Raw genomic sequence first — 22,729 nt, 5'->3', positions numbered from 1 at the left:
ATACTGGTGGGGTTTTTTGTTATAACAGTCTTTCATGTGGGAAAGTCACATTAGACGCTGTCTGGTTGCTCTTGGTTACGAAGACTTTTCCTATTTGACTCACCTTCAATTTTTAGGTAAATTCTCTGGCTTCCTGCTATTGTTTCTGGGTGTCTGCAAGTTTTTGTGTCATTTGAAAGTCTGGGTGATAAAAGTGTTACATGGTCCACGTAACTTCAGAGGTGTAAATTATTAAAAACATAAAAGTGGTTGGATAAGAAACAGAAACAAAATTTATCACAAATTCTAGATCCTTATCTAGTTTAATAAATCTCCCCTTTTAAATTAGAAGTGATAAGCTTTATCTACCTTCTGCATATGCCACAGGCACAATTTGGTATATTGTTTTGACTTTCCATATTGCTTGTCTGAATTCTAACATTTCAAAACTTCCTCAAGTCATCTTGCTGACCCTGGGAGACAAATACAAATATAGTTTCTCTCTTCTGTTATGACTCTTAGTTATAAATTTTAGGTGCAAGATTGCTTCTTCATTTGATTACTATGATGCCTTCCTACCCAAGCTGCAGTATAAAGAATAATTTTTTAAAGAGCTTATTGAGCTTTGATATTAATAATGTGCTAAACATTTTCTACACACAATCTCAACAAATTCTCAAAATGATCCACTACATAAAATGAGGGTCAGAAAGATTAATTACTCAACCAAGTTTGCACAGCTAGTAAGTGGCAAAGCCAGGATTCAAACACAAGTATATCTGAAATCCAAGGCTTCCCTGGTGGCTCAGTGGTAAAGAATCTGCCTGCTAATACAGGAGAGGTGGGAAATGTGGGTTTGATAGCTGGGCCAAGAAAATCCCCTGGAGAAGGAAATTACCACCTACTCCAGTATTCTTGCCTGGGAAATCCCATGGACGGATGGGTTTGGCAGGCTACAGTCCATGGGGGCATAAAAGACTAAAGTCTTTTTAGTGACATTAAAGACTGTTTAGTGACTAAACGGCAACAATATATGAAATCCAAGCCCTGTGTTTTTAACAACTACAGTGTCACCTCAGGGTATATCATGGGATAACAACCTTCCTCTTTACATTTGCACAAAGTCTCATGTTTTTAACACTCTTACTAGCACATCCATTTAGCTTATTTGATCCTAATGGTGTTTTATGGGGGCAGCACAAAAGGGTAGATGCTAGGTTCATTTTACAAATGAGGATGCTCAGAGAGGATGGTCCAGCAGCACAGAGCCAGCAAGTTGTAGTGCTAGCAACTGAGCTTGTGTCTCTGAGCGGCTGCCCCAGTGAAAATTCCGTAAAACCAGGGTTATTTCTTGAAAAGACTTTTTAAAACGTTAAAACCTTAAAAAAACAAAAGTTCAAACGTATCACAAATAAGGAATGACTGTCATATTGATCACAAAGTTTGGTTTTCCTTCTTGCCTATTTCACATCTCAACCATTGCCTGGCCAGTTTGAATTTGTGACAACACCAGTCAATAATGGTAGTTAGTCGTGTCCGACCCTCAGCGACCCCATGGACTGGTAGGCTGCAGTCCATGGGGTCGCTGAGGGTCGGACACGACTGAGCGACTTCACTTTCACTTTTCACTTTCATGCATTGGAGAAGGAAATGGCAACCCACTCCGGTGTTCTTGCCTGGAGAATCCCAGGGATGGGAGAGCCTGGTGGGCTGCTGTCTATGGGGTCGCACAGAGTCGGACACGACTGAAGCGACTTAGCAGCAGTAGCAGCAGCAGCAGTGCAACTCAGACCTCTATGACTCTCTCTGAATTGTCATGCAATTCCTTATATTAACTAGTCTGTTTTTCCTACCAAGTTCTGATGTTAAGTACAAAAACCATTTTTTATAGGTCTTCCCTGTAGAGTGGGTGTCCACTAAAAGTTTGCTGAATAAAAAGCACAAGGTGTTATTGTTAAGAGATGTAATAATACCATTTACTGAGTTTTAATCATTTTTTCTCTAAATATGGATTTAGCTGGGAGTCACAGTTGTTTTTTCTTAAAATTTTATTTATTTTTGCTCGTGCTGGGTCTTTGTTGCCTCACGGGCTTTTCTCCTGGTAGTGGAGAGTGAGGGCCGCTCTCTAGTGAGGCGCATGGGTTTCTCGTCGCCGTGGCTTCTCTTGTTGCAGAGCACAGGCTTTAGGGGCAAGGGCTTCAGCAGTTGTGGTGCACAGGCTTAGTTGCTCTGCAGTGTGTGGGATCTGCCCAGAGCAGGGATTGAACTTGTGTCCCCTGCATTGGCAGGCAGATTCTTAACCACTAGACCACCAGGGAAGTCCCTTTAATCTGTAATATATACCAATCACTCTTCAAAGGACTTTAGGTACATGAAAATATTGATTCCTAACAGCTATCTTATTTCACCTCAATCTCACAGGTACAGAAAATGACATACAAAGAATTCGAACAGTTTGCCAAAGTCATATTATAAGTAAGAGGCAAGGTAAAAATTTGAACCCAGTTGGCATAGTTTAGGAAAAGGAAGATTTCAAACTTATTAGCACTTAGCAAATGCTATTAGGTGGTATTCTTTTAGTCTTGGATCCATTTCATCAAAATGATGAAAATGTATTCTTATTGTGTTTTGCTACTGAACGGATGTACTGAAGGAAATGCCATTAAAAAAAATACACCTTCAGATTTTCCTACAAGAATGAAATGGTACTCCATCATTTGGAGATCAGACTGGAAAAAAGAAGTGCTGTTTCAGCAGATTCTCTGCTGAGGATCTGACAACAAGAGCCAAAAATAGTTGGTACTAGATAATAGCATGGGCTTGGGAGCAAGACAAATAGGTTTAAGACCCAGCTCCATCCATGTTAGGGGCCAAATTCCATAGACGTCCACTCTGACAAAGATTTGCATGCCCCTTTGACATGGTGCCAAACTAGCTGTGACGTTTCGCAGGTTACGTCTGGGCACACAAAGCACAACCCCATGCGTCTGGAAATTATTTTGTGTTAGCTATTCTCCATTTGCCCCTGTTATTTTTTTCCTGGGGGAAAATCCAAGAAAAAAAAACCCCACTGTCCCTTTTAGACCAGATTAGAGTCTCACTTGTCCTCTAGTTTCTGGGTTTGAATTTGCCAAATCGCTGAGCATCATCAGCTGGCGTTCAGGAGGGGGGGAGGGAGAGAAGTAGAGGTGTTCCCTCCACACTCCCCCTGTAGGGCCAGAGTCTGACACCGGCTCTCTCGTATCAATAGTCACAGCTCCTGTTGAATGACTCTCTTGCATACACTTAAAACTCTTCCTCTTGTGGATCCCAAAACCCAGCTCCTCTTTCTGATGCTTCCCCTCTGTTGGTAATCCTTAGTGCTTCTTCATCTCTTACTGGCTCCTTTAATTCTGTCCATACCTCTCTGTAAATAGCCCTTTCATCAAATTTTCTTTGCTCAAAGCTTTGAACGTACATCTTCCTGCTAAAGATGACTAATATATCCCTTATCAGTATGGAAATTCTTGTTAGGGATTTAAACGAAGCAGAGACCCACAGCATGGCTTCCTTGGTGACTTGGTGGTAAGGAAGCTGCCTGCCAATGCAGATACATAAGAGACTCAGGTTCTATCCCTGGGTTGGGAAGACATAAGAGACATGAGAGACTCGGGTTCGATCCCTGGGTTGGGAAGATACCCTGGAGTAGAAAATGGCAACCCACTCCAGTATTCTTGCCTGGAGAATCCCATGGATAGAGGAGCCTGGTGGATTACAGTTCATGGGGTCACAAAAGAGTCAGACATGGCTTAGCGAATAAACAACGACGGCAACAGAGACCCACAGCATGTGTATTTCACTACATGCTTCCTGTTGACTTTCTTCTTTCTCCCCACGTGCTCTAGGATGAATGGGCTTTTGCTCTTCCCTTTGTGATAACTATATCCCTTAGATCATATTCTGAACTTCACTCCACATGGTTTAATCTTCCACCTTGATATTAAAAGATATTAAGGAACTGAGAACATCTTTTTCTCCTTCGAGAATGTCTGCTTTTAAGACTACTACTATGCTAGGTCCCCCAAAACAAAAACAAAATAATAGTTAATTTCAGAATCAAGCCTAACTAATGATGTAATTTTTGTGGTTGGTATCTGCTTTCTTCTTTCTGGTGTTTCATGCATCATGACTTGGAGTTGTCATAAAGAAACAAAATTTACCAGGAAGAAAATAGTAGAATCCATTCACTGGATAGTTTAATATTATATATATTGCCTGGGCCAGAGGCAGAAGATTTCTTAGAAGTCCACTAACCCCATCTCTTGTTTTACAGATATGCTATGCTATGCTATGCTAAGTCACTTATTGGTAAAGAATCTGCCTGCAATGCAGGAGACCTGGAATAGTTCCCTGGGTTGGGAAGGTTCCCTGGAGATGGGAATGGCTACCCACTCCAGTATTCTTGCCTGGGAAATCCCATGGACAGAGGAGCCTGGGGGGCTACAGTCCATGGGGTCGCCGAGTCAGACACGAATTAAATGATGTAACATGCATGCACACAGGGATCATGCACAGACAACAGGTACATAACAAGAAATCAGACAACTCACAGGTCCTTTCCTCTGAGGTCTTATAATATAAAGAAAGAGTCAGGAAGTTAAATCCCATGCATTTGTATAACTGAATTACTTTGCTATACAAACACAACATTTGCTGAAACTAACACAACATTGTAAATCAACTATTCTCCAGTATAGAATAAAAATTAAATAAAAAAAAAAGAAAGTTAAATCAGCATTAACATTGACATAGGGAAAGCACTACCCATTAGAAGGGCAGGGTGCCAAGGATGCCCTGGCAGGGTGAGCGACCCCAGGAGGGGTCAGGAATGGCCTCTGTGGAAGCTGCTGTTTCAAGCAGAAAACTGAAGGGTGAGCAGAGGGAACTGACCTTGGGAATGTGAGTGGAATTGGAAGTTGGGGCACAATAGAAATAAACAGAAGGAAGTGCATGTTCCAGAATTAAAAAAGAAAGCCTTGGTGAAGCAAAAAGAAGGTTCTGTCTACATGACTGGAATAAAGGCTTTAGAGAGAGCATGGTGAGGGAAGGGGCAATTAAGGTGAACAGGGACAGGGGGACAATGCTATGCATGCCACACACTGTGACTCCTGAGCCTTTAGAAACAGAATTTGGGTGATATAATTTAATGCTATTAGTAAGACTGCTACAATTGCACATATTCAATTTTACATATAGTGTCATTTTATATAATTTTAATGTATATTTTTCATGTTATAATTTTATGTATAATACTTAGATGGTCATGTAAAACTGAAAAGAACTTGAAGAAAGCTAATGTAGCAGCATCTGATAAGGTTGGGAAATAATCCTGGTGTGTTTATTAAATTGTGTGGACAGGTTAACTCAAGAACAAAATATCGATGATTAATCTAAAGGCCCACAAAGATGGATCACAAGATTCATGAATGAATGAGAATGAGGGTATAACACTATCATTTCAACACAAACATCCATTGATTGAAATTTTATACATTCCTGAAACAAGTTTACCAGCTTATGTAGAAAAGAGGGGAGTGAATGTACATAAATTCCTATGGTATTGTGTTCAGTTGTTCATTTGATATAGTACTAAGATTGGGACTTCCCCGGTGGTCCAGTGGTTTAAGACCTGAGCTTCCACTGCAGGGACCATGGGTTCGAATCCTGGTTAGGGAGCTAAGATCCCTCGTGCCGTGTGGAGTGGCCAAAAAATAAATACAGAAAATTAAGCAGTACTAGGATTAAGTTTCCACATCTCATGGAAAGGAAAGTTTAATGGAAGAACGTTGATTCCCATCATGCCATGAATTTTTCTAAAATTACAAGGTCTTTAAATGCCCCCATTTGAATCCACGGTCCCATCCTTTGACTTTAACCACAGCACAGTTTTTGGTACCCTTAAGGGAAAAGAGGTGATAGAAGTGGGAAAGCTAGTATTTCTTCATGTCGGTGAACTTACTATGTACATAAACCTGTTACATTCTCTCAGCAACCTCAGAGAAGTTGAATAACTCAAGAAGTTGATAACTCAAGGTTATCAAGCTATTAATGGCAAAACTGTGATGTGAGCTCCAGTTGGTCTCATATTAAAGCCCAAATCTTACCATGGTCATTTTCATGCTCTCTGTTCAGTAGCAGAAAAGAGTGAGAATTAACTTTCTTGCTGTATCTCTGAAGTCTAGGGATGTGTCCAGAAGAGCCTAGAAAAGGAAAGAACGGTTGACCTGAATAAATTCAGCTTCTAATTATTGAGCACCTATTAAATGCCAAGATTCATGTTGTGGATTTCATGATGAAAAAGACAGGGTTTGAAACTTCAGGCAGCTAGACAACAAAATTTATATTTAATACAGTCATTCAAGAGGAAAACAATACAGTTCAATGTGATCACTGCGTTAATGGAATGAGTGTCAATTAGATTCAAAGATTTCCAAGAATAATAATCTAGATGTACACAGGCAAAAGAAATCTCAATCAAGGAAGTTCATACTGTGAACAGATGTTTGAGATGATCAATTGAGAGTTCAGAACCCTTTGTGGACTGAGGATCTAATGTACATTGTGGTAACTATAGTAACTATGGAAGGTGATGAATTGTGTCAATTAATTCGACTGTGGTAACAATGTCCCAAATCATCTCATTGTACTTGCTAAATACACACAATTTTGTTTGTCAATTTAATCTCAATAAACCTGAAGGGGAAAAAAACACTTTGGAAAAAGTAGGAATGGAAACCTCTCATCACCTCGAATGCTGTTTATATGTCTGTAATTATTCCCGTCAACTATGCTGTGTGGGCTTCCCTGATGGCTCATCTGGTGAAGAATCTGCCTGCAATGCAAGAGACAGAGGAGATGTGTGTTTGATCGCTGGGTGGGGAAGATCCCCTGGAGGAGGGCATGGCAACCCACTCCAGTATTCTTGGCTAGAGAATCCCATGGACAGAGGAGCCTGGCGGGCTACAGTCCATAGGGTGGCAAAGAGTCAGCCACAACTGAGCAATTCTGCACACACATACATGCTCTGTGTATGAGTGAAATCCTGTACCCTGGACCTCATCATATAGTTAAGTCCCTTGGAAGAACCAAGCTGGTATGACTTCAATTCTAGGGTTGGCCTCTCATGAAAGTAGGAGAGCCCCACCATTCTCTAGAAGACAATTTCCCACCACCAGTCCTAGGAAATGAAAATGAAGAAGCTGGCTTAAATAACATTATAAAATGTCAAGTTCAGAAATAAGAAACTTTTTTCTGGCATTTATTTGCCCAACTACTAGTTATTAAGTGCTTCATCTGTGCCAGGCACTGTTCTGGGTTCTGCTAAAAGTGTGATGAATAAGTTAGATATGGTCCCTCCCCATAGATGATTCACAAAATAAAATATTTGGTTAATAAGGAGATATACTGTACAAAAAAAAAGACTCTGCCCCTAGATATGTGCTGAGTTTGTATAGGTCCTTATCTGGTTTGGGATGAGTCATTCTCGAAATCAGTAGTGATAGAAATCATCTTTATGTTGGGGTGATTTTAATTTTTTGCCCTATTCAGATCTATTTTTCACTCTTTTGTAAATTTATTTTTATTGTAGTATAGTTGATTTACAATGTTGTAAATTGTTTACAATGGTTAATTTTAACAATGCTGTAAATAATTTACAATTGTTCATTGTAATTTATAATTGTTCAACTTACATTGTTTACAATTGTTAATTCCTGTTATACAGCAAAGTCATTTGGTTATATATATCAGATCAGATCAGATCAGTCGCTCTGTCATGTCCGACTCTTTGCGACCCCATGAATCGCAGCATGCCAGGCCTATATATATATATATATATATATATACACCCATTCATTTTTTAATATTCTTTGCCTTTAAGGTTTGTCATAGGATATTTTTTAATTGGAATATAATTGCTTTACAGTGTTGTGTTCGTTTCTGCTGTACAACATCAATCAGCTATAAGTATACATATATCCCCTTCCTCTAGAGCCTCCCTCCCATGCCCCCAACTCCATCGCTCTAGACCATCACAGAGCACCATGCTGAGCTTCCTTGACATGTAAACACTACCATGCATAAAATAGATAGGTAGTGGGAAGCTGCTGTATTCTTCATCCTTTATAACCATCCTGTTTGCCTTGTGAAATTGACTGGTATGGACCCCAGTGAAGAGCATGGGCTTTGGCTTCTGCTTCACTAAGCCAATGGGACCCCTGTCCCCAGGAAACTGTGGGAAAGGGGACCCTCATGATGCCTTGACCCTCAACATATGGCCATGTACAACTCCTCTCAAGGTGAACTTCTCTATGTGACTTCCCTGAAGTCCAATATCTGCTCCCTCCTCTCTCCATTATGCCTCAGAGGTTATATCTCAGCCACTATTTACCACCTGCAGATTACTGCATGATTCCATGGGTTTCCCGTCTATCCACTTGCATCATTACAAAAAGTTCTTTGTAAATGACTCATCCTTAAATTATTCTCATTTGAGTGGGTGTTCTATTCCCTGCTGGGACCCTGACTAACACCTTTGTTGTATCCAAGTTTCTATTCTTTATTTACTTATTTTGCTTACATCGATTGATACCACACCCTCAGCCTGGTATAGAGGATGACACACACAGACAATAGAATACCTGCTTAAAACAAGCGCTCACACATACTCTTAGTAGGAACTTTATTAATCTGTCAAAATTTAAGATGCACTGATCCAAGAAATGCCATGTAAGGAATTTATCCTCTCCATTACAGCAGTATTTGCAACAACAAGATACAGAAATCACTAGTTAGCTATATTATGGTACATTCAAACAATAGAATGACTTGCAAATATTAAAAAGAATGCAAAGATCTATATATAATAATATTGAAATGTCTCCAAGAAATGTTAAGAGAGAAATCAAAGTACTCTATAGTATTTGATATTTCTATTTGGGTAAAATACACAATATAGTGTATCTGCTACATGAGTGGGTCTACACATAAAGTTCGGTTTTGTATTTTTTTGGACTTATACAAAAAGAAATTTTGAAAGGGATATGAAGAGATAGGAAAACAAGACTGTTACTTCATATTCGTTTAGCTTTCTGTATCTTTTATTTAAGAAAAAAACAAGGGCTTGAATTAATTTTTTTTAAGTAACGTAAAAAAAATAGAGATGTAATTTCAACCCGTTGTTTTGCTTCGCTTAATGGAGGAGTTCCGAAATAGTAGTCAGAGGAAATAAAATGACTCCCTAAAACAAATTTACAAGAAACAACATCAGTACATTAAACAATATCACTTGTGAAATCTGAAATGGCAACATTTTACTCTGCTTATTTCACATGAAAATCTATTGAAACTGACTTCAAAGGCTGAACCACATGTCCTTGACAGCCACCAAGGGCCTTTTAACATAACCTCTGCCTGGTTCCTCTCTTATTATTTTTGCAATACAATTATAACTGAAAGTCCCCAAACCTTGTAATTGTCAACTAACTTTTGGAAAATGTGAATGGTTGACCATAGATTTAATGGGAAGGCCCCTCCTACACTCTCTGAACTTTGTGGTGGTCTTTGGGTACAAAATGACCCAGCTGCAGCAATCCTCAAAGATGAGCCAAAGGAGAAAATAATTGTCTTTTCAAAAAGGGTTTCTCTCTGGACATCAAAGATCTCAGAGAAGGAATCTGTATAATATTATTTCCTTTTCCCAGAATTTATTGGCATCTATCCAAGAGTTTTCACTGAAAATTAACATCCTCCTGGATACAGATAGGTTTGATATCTGAACTCAGCTGGGTCACCCCATTTTTGTGTGAAGTACAATAATATTTTGTCCATGCCTTGGGCACTCTTATTAATCCAGCACAGTTTCATATCTCTTCTTCCTGTTTCTGCTTTTCAAAAATAATCACAACAAACTAGAGATAGCAGATATTCCTGAAAGTACAAAATAATAGCTAATGCACATACAAAGCCATTGTGAGCTTTAATTTCATTCTAGGAGAATACAGATCATGAGCATTATAATTTCTGATAGATACTTCCATGCACGCAAGCACATTACTTTAATTATTTTCCATTCTGCTTGCTTATTGACACTATCTGCTGTGATTGTTACTCATGTGTGCTGTAAAGAGGCTAAATAAACAAGGTTAAAGAAAATATTTTGTAGGAGATCTTGCCCAATGAACAGGGAATTATATATTATTAGTATTCTGCTAACTCAATTCCGTGGATGGAGGAGCCTGGTAGGCTGTAGTCCATGGGGTCGCTAAGAGTCGGACACGACTGAGCAACTTCCTTTTCACTTTACACTTTCATACATTGGAGAAGGAAATGGCAACCCACTCCAGTGTTCTTGCCTGGAGAATCCCAGGGGCGGGGGAGCCTGGTAGGCTTCTGTCTATGGGTCGCACAGAGTCGGACACGACTGAAGCAACTTAGCAGCAGTAGCAGCAGCAACTCTGTGAGAGTTGGACTGTTAAGAAAGCTGAGCACCGAAGAATTGATGCTTTTGAACTGTGGTGTTGGAGAAGACTCTTGAGAGTCCCTTGGACTGCAAGGAGATCCAACCAGTCCATTCTAAAGGAGATCAGTCCTGGGTGTTCATTGATAGTACTGATGTTGAAGCTGAAACTCCAGTACTTTGGCCACCTGATGCGAAGAGCTGACTCATTTGAAAAGACCCTGATGCTGGGAAAGATTGAGGGGAGGAGGAGAAGAGGACAACAGAGGATGAGATGGTTGGATGGCATCAATGACTCAATGGACATGGGTTTGGGTAGACTCCGGGAGTTGGTGATGGACAGGGAGGCCTGGCGTGCTGTGGTTCATGGGATCACAAAGAGTTGGACACGACTGAGCAACTGAACTGAACTGAACTCAAAATACTAGTCTTTGCTATTTTTGAATAATGCAGTTAGTTCTCATCTGTTAAATTATAGGCACGCACTGGACTAAGTACATTACATGTATTATTGCCTTTCAACTTCATGATAATCTTTGAAACAAAGATTTCGATTCCTATTTTACAAATGAGAAGTGGAAGTTCAGGAATATTATCTGGGATTGACATAGCTAATAAATGGCAGAGCCAGTGCTTGTTTTCAATGTACATGTCTTTTCTTCTAAAACCCAAGAGTAGGATTAACTTTTTTTTTTTGCATGCTCAGTCACTCAATTGTGTCCAATTCTTTGCAATCCCATGGACTGTGGCTTGCCAGACTCCTCTGTCCATGGAATTTTCCAGGCAAGAGTACTAGAGTCAGTTGCCATTTCCTACTCCAGCGGATCTTCCCAACCCAATGATCCAACAGGCAATTCTTGCATCTCCTGCCTTGACAGGCAGATTCTTTACCACTGCGCCACCTGGGAAGCCCTAAGTCTGTAGTTAGCACTTAGTACTACTGTAGTTTAGAAGGACTTTCCTGCTACCAAAATGAATCAGCAGTTCATATCCCAAAGTTAAAAAACCAAAGTTAGAAACTTCTGATATTTCTACTCACCTACTTTTCTGCCCCTATCTGTGGTTTGAAAAAGACCCTTCTATGGGTTTTCCTGGAAATATTCAGACTCTCCAAACCTCTACTTAGAGGGGTTTTTATTGTCCCGTATTTGGGCAACACAACTACAAAGAAAGAGAGACGACAAAATTTAAGCAAATGCATCACAAAAAGTCCCTTTCTGGAGACTCACAGACTTAGAAAATGAACTTATGGTTGCCGAGGTGGGGGGTGGGTGGTGGGGAGGGACAGTCAGGGAGTTTGGGATCGACATGTACACACTGCTATATTTAAAATGGATAACCAACAAGGACCTACTGTAGAGCACAGGGAACTCTGCTCAGTGTTATGTGGCAGCCTGAATGGGAGGGCAGTCTGGGGGAGAATGGATACTTGTATATGTACGACTGAGTCCCTTCACTGTTCACCTGAAACTATCACAACATTGTTAATCAGCTATACCTCAATATAAAATAAAGATTAAAAAAAAAGATGATATTAGTAGTTGGACAGAGCATAAAAGACAAGGAGATACTGAGTACACCTTTCTCTCTCAGTTAGTACAAAATAATGAATAAAAATATCTTTCTGTGTAATATATTTCAATACAAGATATGATCAGAATAAAATATTGAAATATATTTAAAAAATCCCTTTCTGAATTGTTTTAAAACACAGACCATGGAAGAGAAGACCTTTGTTTACAAGAGAATGAGATTTTCCTTTTCCAGAGAAATTCCTCTCACTACTTTGCCTATAAACAAAGGGCAATAATCTAATATCTCAGGCTGAGTACAAAACCATAGCCACGGGAATCTTGGAAAGGGCTTTTAATATATGCAAGGATTAAACTAATGGCCACACTGATTAGGCAATGCCATGTGTTCCTTTTGGTGACGTGCCTACCCTCTGGGTAGATTGTGTGGATCAGTTACCATATCCCTTTGAGCTCAGAGTCACTCTCAGGATGAATACTCCATTATACAATCCAAACCACAGAACACAAAGCTTGAAGGGGCTACAGAGGTCTTTAATTTCAACTTTTCCAATTTCTCCCTGCCCTAGCAACCCATCCCTCAACTCATGTTTTACAGACGAAGGGTGGCATGACTACTGCCTTGCCAATAAATAGCTAAATTAGGACTCTAAACCAAATCTCTGAATTCCTGACCCTCTGCTCATCCCACAACACGAGAGGACTTCATTTTGAATCCTGGCTAGCATCTTAACAGTGGGCGAGCAAACTCTCTAAATCTCAAATTTCCCCATCTGTAAAGTGGGAACAATGGTATACTTGTCTTATAGGCTTGTTCTGTGACGACTGTGAAGAGGTTAATGCTGTGCTTGATACATGTTAAGTGCCAAGTTAATATGTCATCATCATCATCATCATCATCATTAATATAATGTTCTCAAGTCAAAGTCTATTCTCTAAGATGTGATACACATATAGGTTTTAAAATTACATTTACCCTCTATGAATGCTCAATTGTCGTTGTAAGTTGAATTAAGGTCAAGTATAACATAATATGGGCTTCCCAGGTGGCTCAGTGGGTAAAGAATCCACCTGCAATGAAGAAGATGAAGGTTTTCTCCCTGGGTCGAACCCCTGGAGGAGAGCATGGCAGGCCACTCTAGTATTTTTACTCTTGGAGGATCCCATGGACAAAGGAGTCTGGTGGACTATAGTCCAAGGTATTGCGAAGAGTCAGACTGAGGTGACTGAGCATGCATGCACATAATGTAACATATATGAAATACATAATTTTTCTTCCTGTTTACTCTTCTTTTGGATTAACTTCTAACTGATCAAGGAGAAAAGGTCTGCAGTAAGACACATGAGAATGGGAAGTCCCTCTGTAAATGGTTTTGCTCTTATCTACTTAACCATCTCCTTCAACTGCATGTCCCATGACAGTCATCAGCATCACTATTCACTAATTGATATGCTATGTCAGAAATGTGATCGTTTCCTTTTTAAATTAATTTTAATTGGTATACAGTTGATGTATAATGTTGCATGATCTTCTTCAACTACTACTTTTCTACATTTTCATCCAACACTTCAAGCTAATCAGTGACTTAGTCCTGTAAGTCTTATTACTCTTATCCGTACATAATTTACCCTATCGCTCCAGCTTCATCGTAATGACATAAATGTTGACCCTCATCATTTATCATTTGAATTATTTAAGAATCTCCTATTGCTCCCCACTCCCCATTTTCCATGCTACAGCCAGAGGTATCACTCTAAAACAAAACAAAACAAAGATCATGTTTCTGTTTTGTCAAAAAACATTCATGGACCCCAAATGTCCACAGAATAAAGCCTAAACTCTTCCACAAGACATATAAGACAAAAAGCCCTCTTCAACTTCAATTCCCAACTATTTTGACCTCAAATGCTGAAATACTTGTAGTTTCCCAAACATGCCAAGATTTCTGGCCTTTCTTCTAATCATGCTCTTCTCATGACACTATCTAGTTTGATGATTAACTTCTTTTTACCATTCAAAACTCATTTCAGGTTATTCCTCCCTGAAGGCAGCTTCCTCTGTATTTAACAGACCTCACTCCCCAGGTCTCATTGCTGTGAATTTCATATGCCTCTATTATTATACTGTTTTGGAATTTTTTACTTGTCTTGCTCCTCCACTAATTGGAAATTTCCTGGCTAGAGGGTGTTTTCTTCTTATTGGTACCTTCATGTCTATCCTAATATCTGGCAGAGAGTAAGCACTCAATTGATTAGTTTTCATCAGTAAGAATCTCCTAGATCCTTGTGATTGATAATCAGTTATTTCTACATGATATTGCATTTGGTTTACATATTTTAGAGATGGAACGCTGGATGAAGCTCCATGTACCATTGGCTGTGGAGTGACTTCTCACAACCATAAAACAGGGTGTGCACAACCACAACTCCAGAGACCTTTAATCTGGTCTGGAATATGATGCAACGCTGGCACCACCCTCTGTCTTTCTTTCCAAAGAATACACTGGACCTTTAAATATGGTTTCCATCTGTGATGATTAGAACCCAACATGATGCGATGCTCTCTCACAACTTCCATCCTTCCATCCCAGAGTCATCAGTGGAATTTTGAAATCTTCATATAAAATACAGGATGAATAATTATAAATACTTTTATACACAATAACTCAGAGTTGTGCATGAGTGGTAGGGTAGTCATTGTATTTAATATGAAGCATGGTCAATTTCACAGGCATGCCTTCACATGTTCAGAGTTTTCTGGCAATGTATTGATGTAAAGGACTGCATTTTCTCAAAAATTTCAAAACAATTATATAATAAGTACTGCTTATATTTATTCTAGGCTCATTACATATATTGACTTATTTGATTCTCCCAATAACCCCAGTGAAGGAACTACTATTATTATGTCTATCTTAGTGATAGAAATTGATGCTCAGAGATTTGTCTTTACTTTTTATTGTTTGTACCTAGTATTATTAGCATTCAAATAATTTTTGAATGAATGAATGAATACCATACTACCAATAATTAGTTACTGTGATTTTTATTCCTGTCATCAGGAAAAAATAATGTTTATCTACCTAAGATGACAAGACCACATATGAATTGACCTTTGAAATGACTTTCACTTTCTCAAAAAGAAGATTGTGGAGCATTCTCATTTTAAAATAGAGATAACAACTCCTTAAGTTTCTGTGTCATACACTTAACATTTCACTTTTTCCAAAAGTCTGTCCTTTACACTACTGTGAAATTTCAGTATGATATATGATACATATCAAACTTTTGCCTTAGCCATGTATCCAGCAGTTATTCATTTAATGTGCCAGACACTCTCCTAGATGTCATGGAAACCAAGATGTATAAGACAAGCTCCTTCTCTTGAGGGGCTTATAATTAAATGGAGGAAACATGTAGATAACCACATTAATACTCATATCTATTAATACTGTGTACATACTTGGTGTATTTTGTACACATTTTCTTATTTAATCTTGACAAGGAACTTCCAGGGTAAGCCAAGGAAATCAGGGGTATAATTGGTCCAAGATCACTTCATAATAAAGGTTGAATTAGGATTTAAACCTAGGACTGTCCAATCTCAGGGCTCATCATATGCCACTATGGACAGTAATGTTAAATACTTTAATCCAGAGACTGATGGAGAAGGCAGGATAACATAGAGGAGAGAGAAAGTAATTTTTCCACTGACAGAAAAGAAGATCTGTGTGTTTTTCTGCACTCATGTGTATGAGGCAGAGACAGCTTCCTAGAAAAGATTTTAGCTGTGGAGAGAAGTTAACTCACAAAGCAATTGGTTAAAGTCCCAGAGTTAAAAGTAATTAGCACAATATTGTAAATCAACTATACTTCAATAAAATTAATTAGCTCTTGCTGGGAAATGAGTTACATATAGTTAGTGTTAGTCACTCAGTTGTGTCCAACAACTCTTTTCAACCCTATGGACTGTAGGCCACCAGGCTCCTGAAATTCTCCAGGCAATAATACTAGAGTGGGTTGCCAGGCCCTTCTCCAGGGGAGCTTCCTGACCCTAGGATAGAAGCCAGGTCTCCTGCATTGCAGGCAGATTCTTTACCGTCTGAGCCACCAGGGAAGCCAGAGCTACACATAACGGAGTGGCAATAGAAAATGCGATTGTCTAAGAAACTTCTACTTCATCTTATGGGAAATGGGATTTTATGATAATTCAAATGGGATTTTAGGATAATTCAAATAATTGTATTTGAATTTGTATAAAAGATCATTATCTATCCCTAGAGGATTGTTTAAGAAGGAGAAAGATTGAGAGTAAAGATATTGGTCTAGACAATAGCAAATAAGGATCTAAACTAGGGAAGGAACATTGTTGAGGCTGGAGAACACATCACTAGTAGGATATTTAAAACAAAGAATCAATAGAATTCATGGATTGAATGTGGGCACACTTACAGTCTGGCAATCTATTGAATTTAGTCCTGTAGCACATTTATTTCTTTAGCTGTTTTGAGTGGCTATTGAATTTTAAACAATACCTGATTTTACCAGGCACTTACTATGTGCCAGATATAATTTTAAACCATCACAAAAACATGTGGTAGGTACTATCATTATTCCCATTATAGCTATAGAAAGTAAGACATAGAAAATTTAAATAACTTCCCTAAGGATATAGAGCTACTGTAATGCAAACTGTGAGGCTATGCCAAGACTTCCTGTTCCCTTTAGGAACAGAGCACATGGCTATAATGGCTGGCAGTATTGCTACTGAACAGCCCTCAGCTCCCAGTCCCATTCTAAGAAAGCCACATGGCCCAAAGCCATAATATCGTCCCCAGGGGAAGTCTAGGCGTCCCTGCTGGCTCAGATGGTAAAGAATCTGCCTGCAATGCGGGAGACATGGGTTTGATCCCTGGGTTGGGAAGATCCCCTGGAAGAGGGCATGGCAACCCACTCCAGTATTCTTGCTTGGAGAATCCCCACAGACAGAAGAGCCTGGCAGAGGTCCCAAAGAGTTGAATACAACTGAGCAACTAAGCACAGCACACAGCACAGGGGAAGCCTGCAACCAATAATTGGTAGAAACAGGGTTACAAAGCCTCTCCCAAGTTTGACAAAGTTCTGAAAGCCCATCCCATTCAGTTCAGTTCAGTCGCTCAGTCCTGTCTGACTCTTTGTGACCCCATGGACTATAGCATGCCAGGCTTCCCTGTCCATCACCAACTCCAGGAGCTTGCTCAAACTCGTGTCGGTGATGTCATCCAACCATCTGATCCTCTATTGGCCCCTTCTCCTCCCACCTTCAAACTTTCTCAGCATCAGGGTCTTTTCCAATGAGTCAGTTCTTTGCATCAGGTGGCCAAAGCATTGGAGCTTCAGCTTCAGCATCAGTCCTTCCAATGAATATTCCGGATTGATTTCCTTTAGGATTGACTGGTTTGATTCTCCTTGAGAGATCAAGGGACTTTCAAGAGTCTTCTCCAACACCACAGTTCAAAAGTATCAGTTCTTTGGTGCTCAGCTTTCTTTATGGTCCAACTCTCACATCCATACATGACTACTGGAAAAAACATAGCTTTGACTAGACCAACCTTTGTAGGCAAAGTAATGCCTCTGCATTTTAATATGCTGTCTAGGTTTGTCATAGTTTTTCTTCCAAGGAGCAAGTGTCTTTTAATTTCAGACTGCAGTCACCATCTGCAGTGATTTTGGAGCCCAAGAAAATAAAGTCTCTCACTGTTTCCATTGTTTCCCCATCTATTTGCTATGAAGTGATGGGGCTGGATGCCATGATCTTAGTTTTTTGAATGTTGAGTTTTAAGCCAGATTTTTCACTCTCCTCTTTCACTTTCATCAAGAGGCTCTTTTTAGTTCCTCTTCACTTTATTCCATAAGGGTATGGTCATCTGCATATCTGAAGTTATTGATATTTCTCCCAGCAATCTTGATTCCAGCTTGTGCTTCATCCAGCTTGATATTTCGCGTGACGTACTCTGCAAATAAGTTAAATAAGCAAGATGACAACATACATCCTTGACATACTCCTTTCCCAATTTGGAACCAGTCTGTTGTTTCATGTCCCGTTCTAACTGTTGCTTCTTGACTTGCATGGAGATTTCTCAGGAGGCAGGTAAGGTGGTCTGGTATTGTCATCTCTTGAAGAATTTTTCATAGTTTGTTGTGATCCACAAAGTCAAAGACTTTGGTATAGTCAATAAAGCAGAAGCAGATGTTTTTTCTGGAACTTTCTTGCTTTTTCTATGATCCAACAGATGTTGGCAACTTGATCTCTGTTTCTTCTGTAAATTTCTTTTCTAAATCCAACTTTAACATCTGGAAGTTCTCAGTTCATGTACTGTTAAAGCCTCACTTGGAGAATTTTGAGCATTACTTTGCTAGCTGATATGAGATCAGCTTCAGGCAACTCCATGAGTCTAGTTTGATAGGAGTCTACAGCTCTACTTTTCTTTTTGTCTGATGTTGCTTCCCTCCTTAACACCCACAGCTTTGATCTCAAGAGCACTCCTTAATAAACATCCTACACTGATCTTCATCTCAGAGTATCCTCTCAGGACTCTCTTCTAAACAGCCACCAAATGACAGGGATAGCATTGCAATTCAATTGGACTGGTTGTATTAGCCATGGTTTAAAACACTTTTCTATGTACCTCTGCAAAATCAAAGATCACAGGGCAATGTCCAGGACTGCAAAAAATGATTAATAAATGAGCACATAAATGAACACATTCTACTTTTTGTATTACTTCATGATGCAGAAAAGTCATTCAATAAAATTATTCTTGAAAAGAATAGAATTGAGAATATGCTGAACTATGTATTGTCAAAATCAAGAGAGGAGACTATTCCTCTAGTTGACTAGAAATAGGAACTAGTCAACTACATCAAGCACTAAGGAAAGACTAAATGGAATAAGGACTGATAAGTGTCCACTGACTCTGGCAATGGGATAGTTTGAGCAATCCAAGTGAAGTTTGTTGACATGATGTAAGCATGAACTATACTACTGTGTTATGGAAAGAACAGGATGATGAGAGAATGAACTGGAAGAACGTAAGGTTGAGGAGTTATTGTAAACTATGCTCTCAAGGAGATTGGCTTTCAAGGGAGCCAGGATGGAGACTTGGTGTTTTCTAACATTGTTCATCTGTGAGGGTGAACTGAGTCTATGTCTGCTGTGTAAGCACAGGGATCCTGGAGTAATATCATTTGTAATAAGGTGGCACAGTGGTAAGGAATCTGCCTGCCAATGCAGGAGACGGAGGAGACATGGGTTCAATCCCTGGGTTGGGAAGATCCCCAGGAGTAGAAAATAGGCAACTCACTCCAGTACTCTTGCTTGGAAAACCCCATGGACAGAGTAGCCTGGCGGGCTACAGTCCATAGGGTCACAAAGAGTAGGACACGACTTAGCGACGGAACAGCAACAACAATGAATCTTAAGCAAACATCTGAGGCTCTATGAACAGTCATTCACATCACATCTTCTTTCTCAAGAACTGGAGGTTCCCAAAACTGAATCCTCAAATCCCACACTGTGATGTGGTCAAGCCGTGTGGTTGGTCACTTTGTGCCTGGTGCCCGTATTTGTCAATTTTTTGGAAGCCAAGTTTCAGGTAAGAAGTTCCTGACCTAAGGCCACAGGGGTGGGAGGCCTGGGGAAATAACCACAGAAAGTAGTTCCCACGAACCCACAGAGCACAGAAACCATGTTTGAAGTGCTGATGTTTGTGCTCATTTATTCTAGGCAGCATGCAGTACCAAGCATTATGTAATAGAGGCAATAGCAGCTAAAACTTTAAAAAATAATCTCTGTGGTAAATTTGAAAACAAAATGCTGAAGCCTGGAACATTTCAGATTTTCCACTCAGTGGATTGAATTGCCAGATACTTCGGTATCACTTTCTCTCCATTTAGCTCTGGAAAGCAAAGATCAAATGCATGACCTCCCAATTTCCATGTTCTGGAAGGAATAGACACTGAAGCTGTGAAATGGAAACCGAGCTCTGAGACATGGTACTATGTAGATGCAAATATATGCTATTGAAGTTGTATGGATATCTTACAGAAAGTGGGATATTTTCTGTTAGTTATGATAATGCATGTAACTCCCAGCTTATTGAAACTCACTGTAACTGGGTTGAGAGATTATGTGTCAATGGTTTTGCCCAGATCTCTTGTGGCTTAAAATAAAAGAGTAGTGTGAGAAGTCTTAATTGATAAATTCTAAAATTCTCCCTCAATTTCCCTTTTAGACCATTTTAGCAGGTATAACTTTTAATCTCCAAACCTCTTAGCAAGAAATTTAATATTATTCTCTTTCAGTAAATCAGATGGCTTGTTCTCATCCTCCATCTTTCTGAAAAAAGTAAGAAAATGTAACCAGGCTTCAGTATGACACCTCCTCCTCAGTGTAATACAAGAATAATACAAGAACAGTGGCAGTCTCATGCCATCTAGGACATTCAGTTACGGACACTTTGCCCACTACCCTTACAACCAGGTGACTGTACAACGTTATAGATGTGTGTGTATGCACATTGTGTGTGTGTGTGTGTGTGTGTGCGTGTGTTTGTGTGTTGGAAGAGGAGTGATTCTCCCCTAAGGGTTGAGCCTTAACAATCAGTGACCAGCATCCCAATCTATGTAGCCATTCCCATTTGTGGTCACTCATATAATCTAGGTCTTACAAAGGGTCCCCCTATTAAAGAAAACAAGTAAAACACCATCTCCCCCAATTTCAAAAAGTGAAAGTGAAAGTTGCTAAGTCGTGTCTGACTCTGCGACCCCATGAACTGTAGCCCACCAGGTGGCCATGGAATTCTCCAGGCAAGAATACTGGAGTGGGCTGCCACTTCCTTCTCCAGGGGATCTTCCCAACTCATGGAATGAACCCTGGTCTCTCGCATTGCATGCAGATTCTTTACTGTCTGAGCCACCAAGGAAGCCCAATTTCTGGGGAAGCTTTAAAAATAATTTTAAAATGTTTTTTTCCTAATTTATTCCACTTCTATCTTTTCCAATTCCTGAAGCCTTTCTTCATAAAAGGTGAGACTCAAGGTCCCAAAGGATATTCTAAGAATGGGTGAGAAATAACTGGTTGGTAATCATCAACTCTGTCTTTTGTCAAAAGCTAATAATACAGGCCCCTACCCAACCAGAGGCATGGAAACACAAAGTTTAAAACACTTTCTTGAAATGGAAGCTCAAAAGAGTCACAGTTTTTTCTCATAGCAGCACAAATTTAATGTCTGAACTGTGCTATACACTCTTCACCTCCCAACCCTTATCATATTGGCATGTTTCTGACAAATGAGACTTCCCAGAAGGAATATGCATCCGTGTGAGGTTTTGACCTTCAGTGTCTGGCTCTGGATGAAAGCAGCTGGGAGTACACGACTGTCACATTCTCTCTTAAAACGACAGCAGCAACAAAAATCCCACTCCTGCCTCTCAAATAGCTATTCCTCCAACTTCAAATGAATGTCTGTAACTGCAGCTTTCACCAAATGTCTTGACATCAAATTACTTGATTGAAAGATAAATACAGAATAGGATGTTGCTTTTGCTGAAAGATATAATGATTGAGATATACATTCTAACAGAAACATCATTGCTTTGTTTCACTAAATGTTATCCATTCTTTCCACACAACTAAAATTTAAAACCAGAATATTATCCAATTTTCATAGAAGTCACAAAGAGAGAACTAAGCTGAATAGTAAAATGTGTAGAAACTGGGGGTTTTAAATCTGGAATATATAATCTCAGTTTTATTTCTGTTCATTAAATTCTATCCCACCATTCTACTTCTATAACTCGATCACTTGTTTCCTCCCATTTAAAAAATACTCTTTTCCCAGCTGTCTGCTTGTCTCTGAAGTGTTCCTCAAAAATACCACCCTCAAGAATATCTGGTCAGGAAGATCATCCATTTATTTATTCTCCAAATGGGATACATAAATGAAACAAATAGACATAAATCCTTGCATTCTTGGAATTGATAATGGGGGAAATGGATGGAAGACAGGCAATAAATAATAAACAGAATAAACAAGTAAAATATATGGCATACTACATGGTGATAAATGCTGCAGAAAAACATATAGCAGGATCAGCAGTACTAAGAAGCAGGAAGCGGGTGTGCAGTTTGTGATTTTAAATAGATAGGGTAGTTGGATGGACTTTCTTGAGACAACAATATTTAGGCAAAGGTTTGAAGCAGGTGCTAGTGCAAGGTGGGTGTCTGGGGGAAGAGCGTAGAGGAAAGCAGTTGCCTGAAGCAGAGCAGATGGCCAGTGCAAAGATCCTCAAGCAGGAAGTGCCTAATGAACAGGAGGAAGATCAAGGAATCCAGAGCTAACAAGGGAAAAACTAATAGGGGATAATATCACAGAGACAGAAGTTGGGTACGGAGGGCCTCCTGACAATTTCAGGATTTTGGCATTTACTCAGTGAGATGTAAATCACTGGAGTGCTGTTCTGAGATGTAAACCATCGGAGTGCTGTTTGTTTTTTTTTCTTTAGCCCTAGTCAATCACTGACTTGCATTACGCCTCTACTCATGTACTTTTTAAAAATATATATTTATTTTTAATTGAAGGATAATTGCTTTACAATACATTAGAGGGTTTTTAACAAAAGAATGTCATGATCCTTCTTGCTTTTTAGAAAGATGACTCTGACTGCTGAGTTGGGAACAGAC

At 39.4% G+C, this 22,729-nt stretch overlaps 1 protein-coding gene across 2 annotated transcripts in view; it reads right to left on the bottom strand.

The window, feature by feature from the left end:
- Positions 1–22,729, bottom strand: part of COLEC10 (collectin subfamily member 10) — a 197,916-nt gene that overhangs the window by 87,313 nt on the left and 87,874 nt on the right. For both annotated transcript variants that reach the window (XM_086336408.1, XM_086336409.1), the window contains one exon: positions 6,123–6,218. The gene's annotated coding sequence lies outside the window, so the exon portion shown is untranslated. The remainder of the gene's footprint in view (positions 1–6,122; positions 6,219–22,729) is intronic.

This window comes from Bos grunniens, chromosome 14 (genome assembly GCF_055505025.1).
Source record: "Bos grunniens cultivar Pamir isolate PY7600 chromosome 14, Bosgru_T2T1.0, whole genome shotgun sequence".
NCBI lineage: Eukaryota > Metazoa > Chordata > Mammalia > Artiodactyla > Bovidae > Bos > Bos grunniens.
The sequence above is the reverse complement of the archived record's forward strand: the minus strand, read 5'-3'. Positions and strand labels throughout refer to the sequence as shown.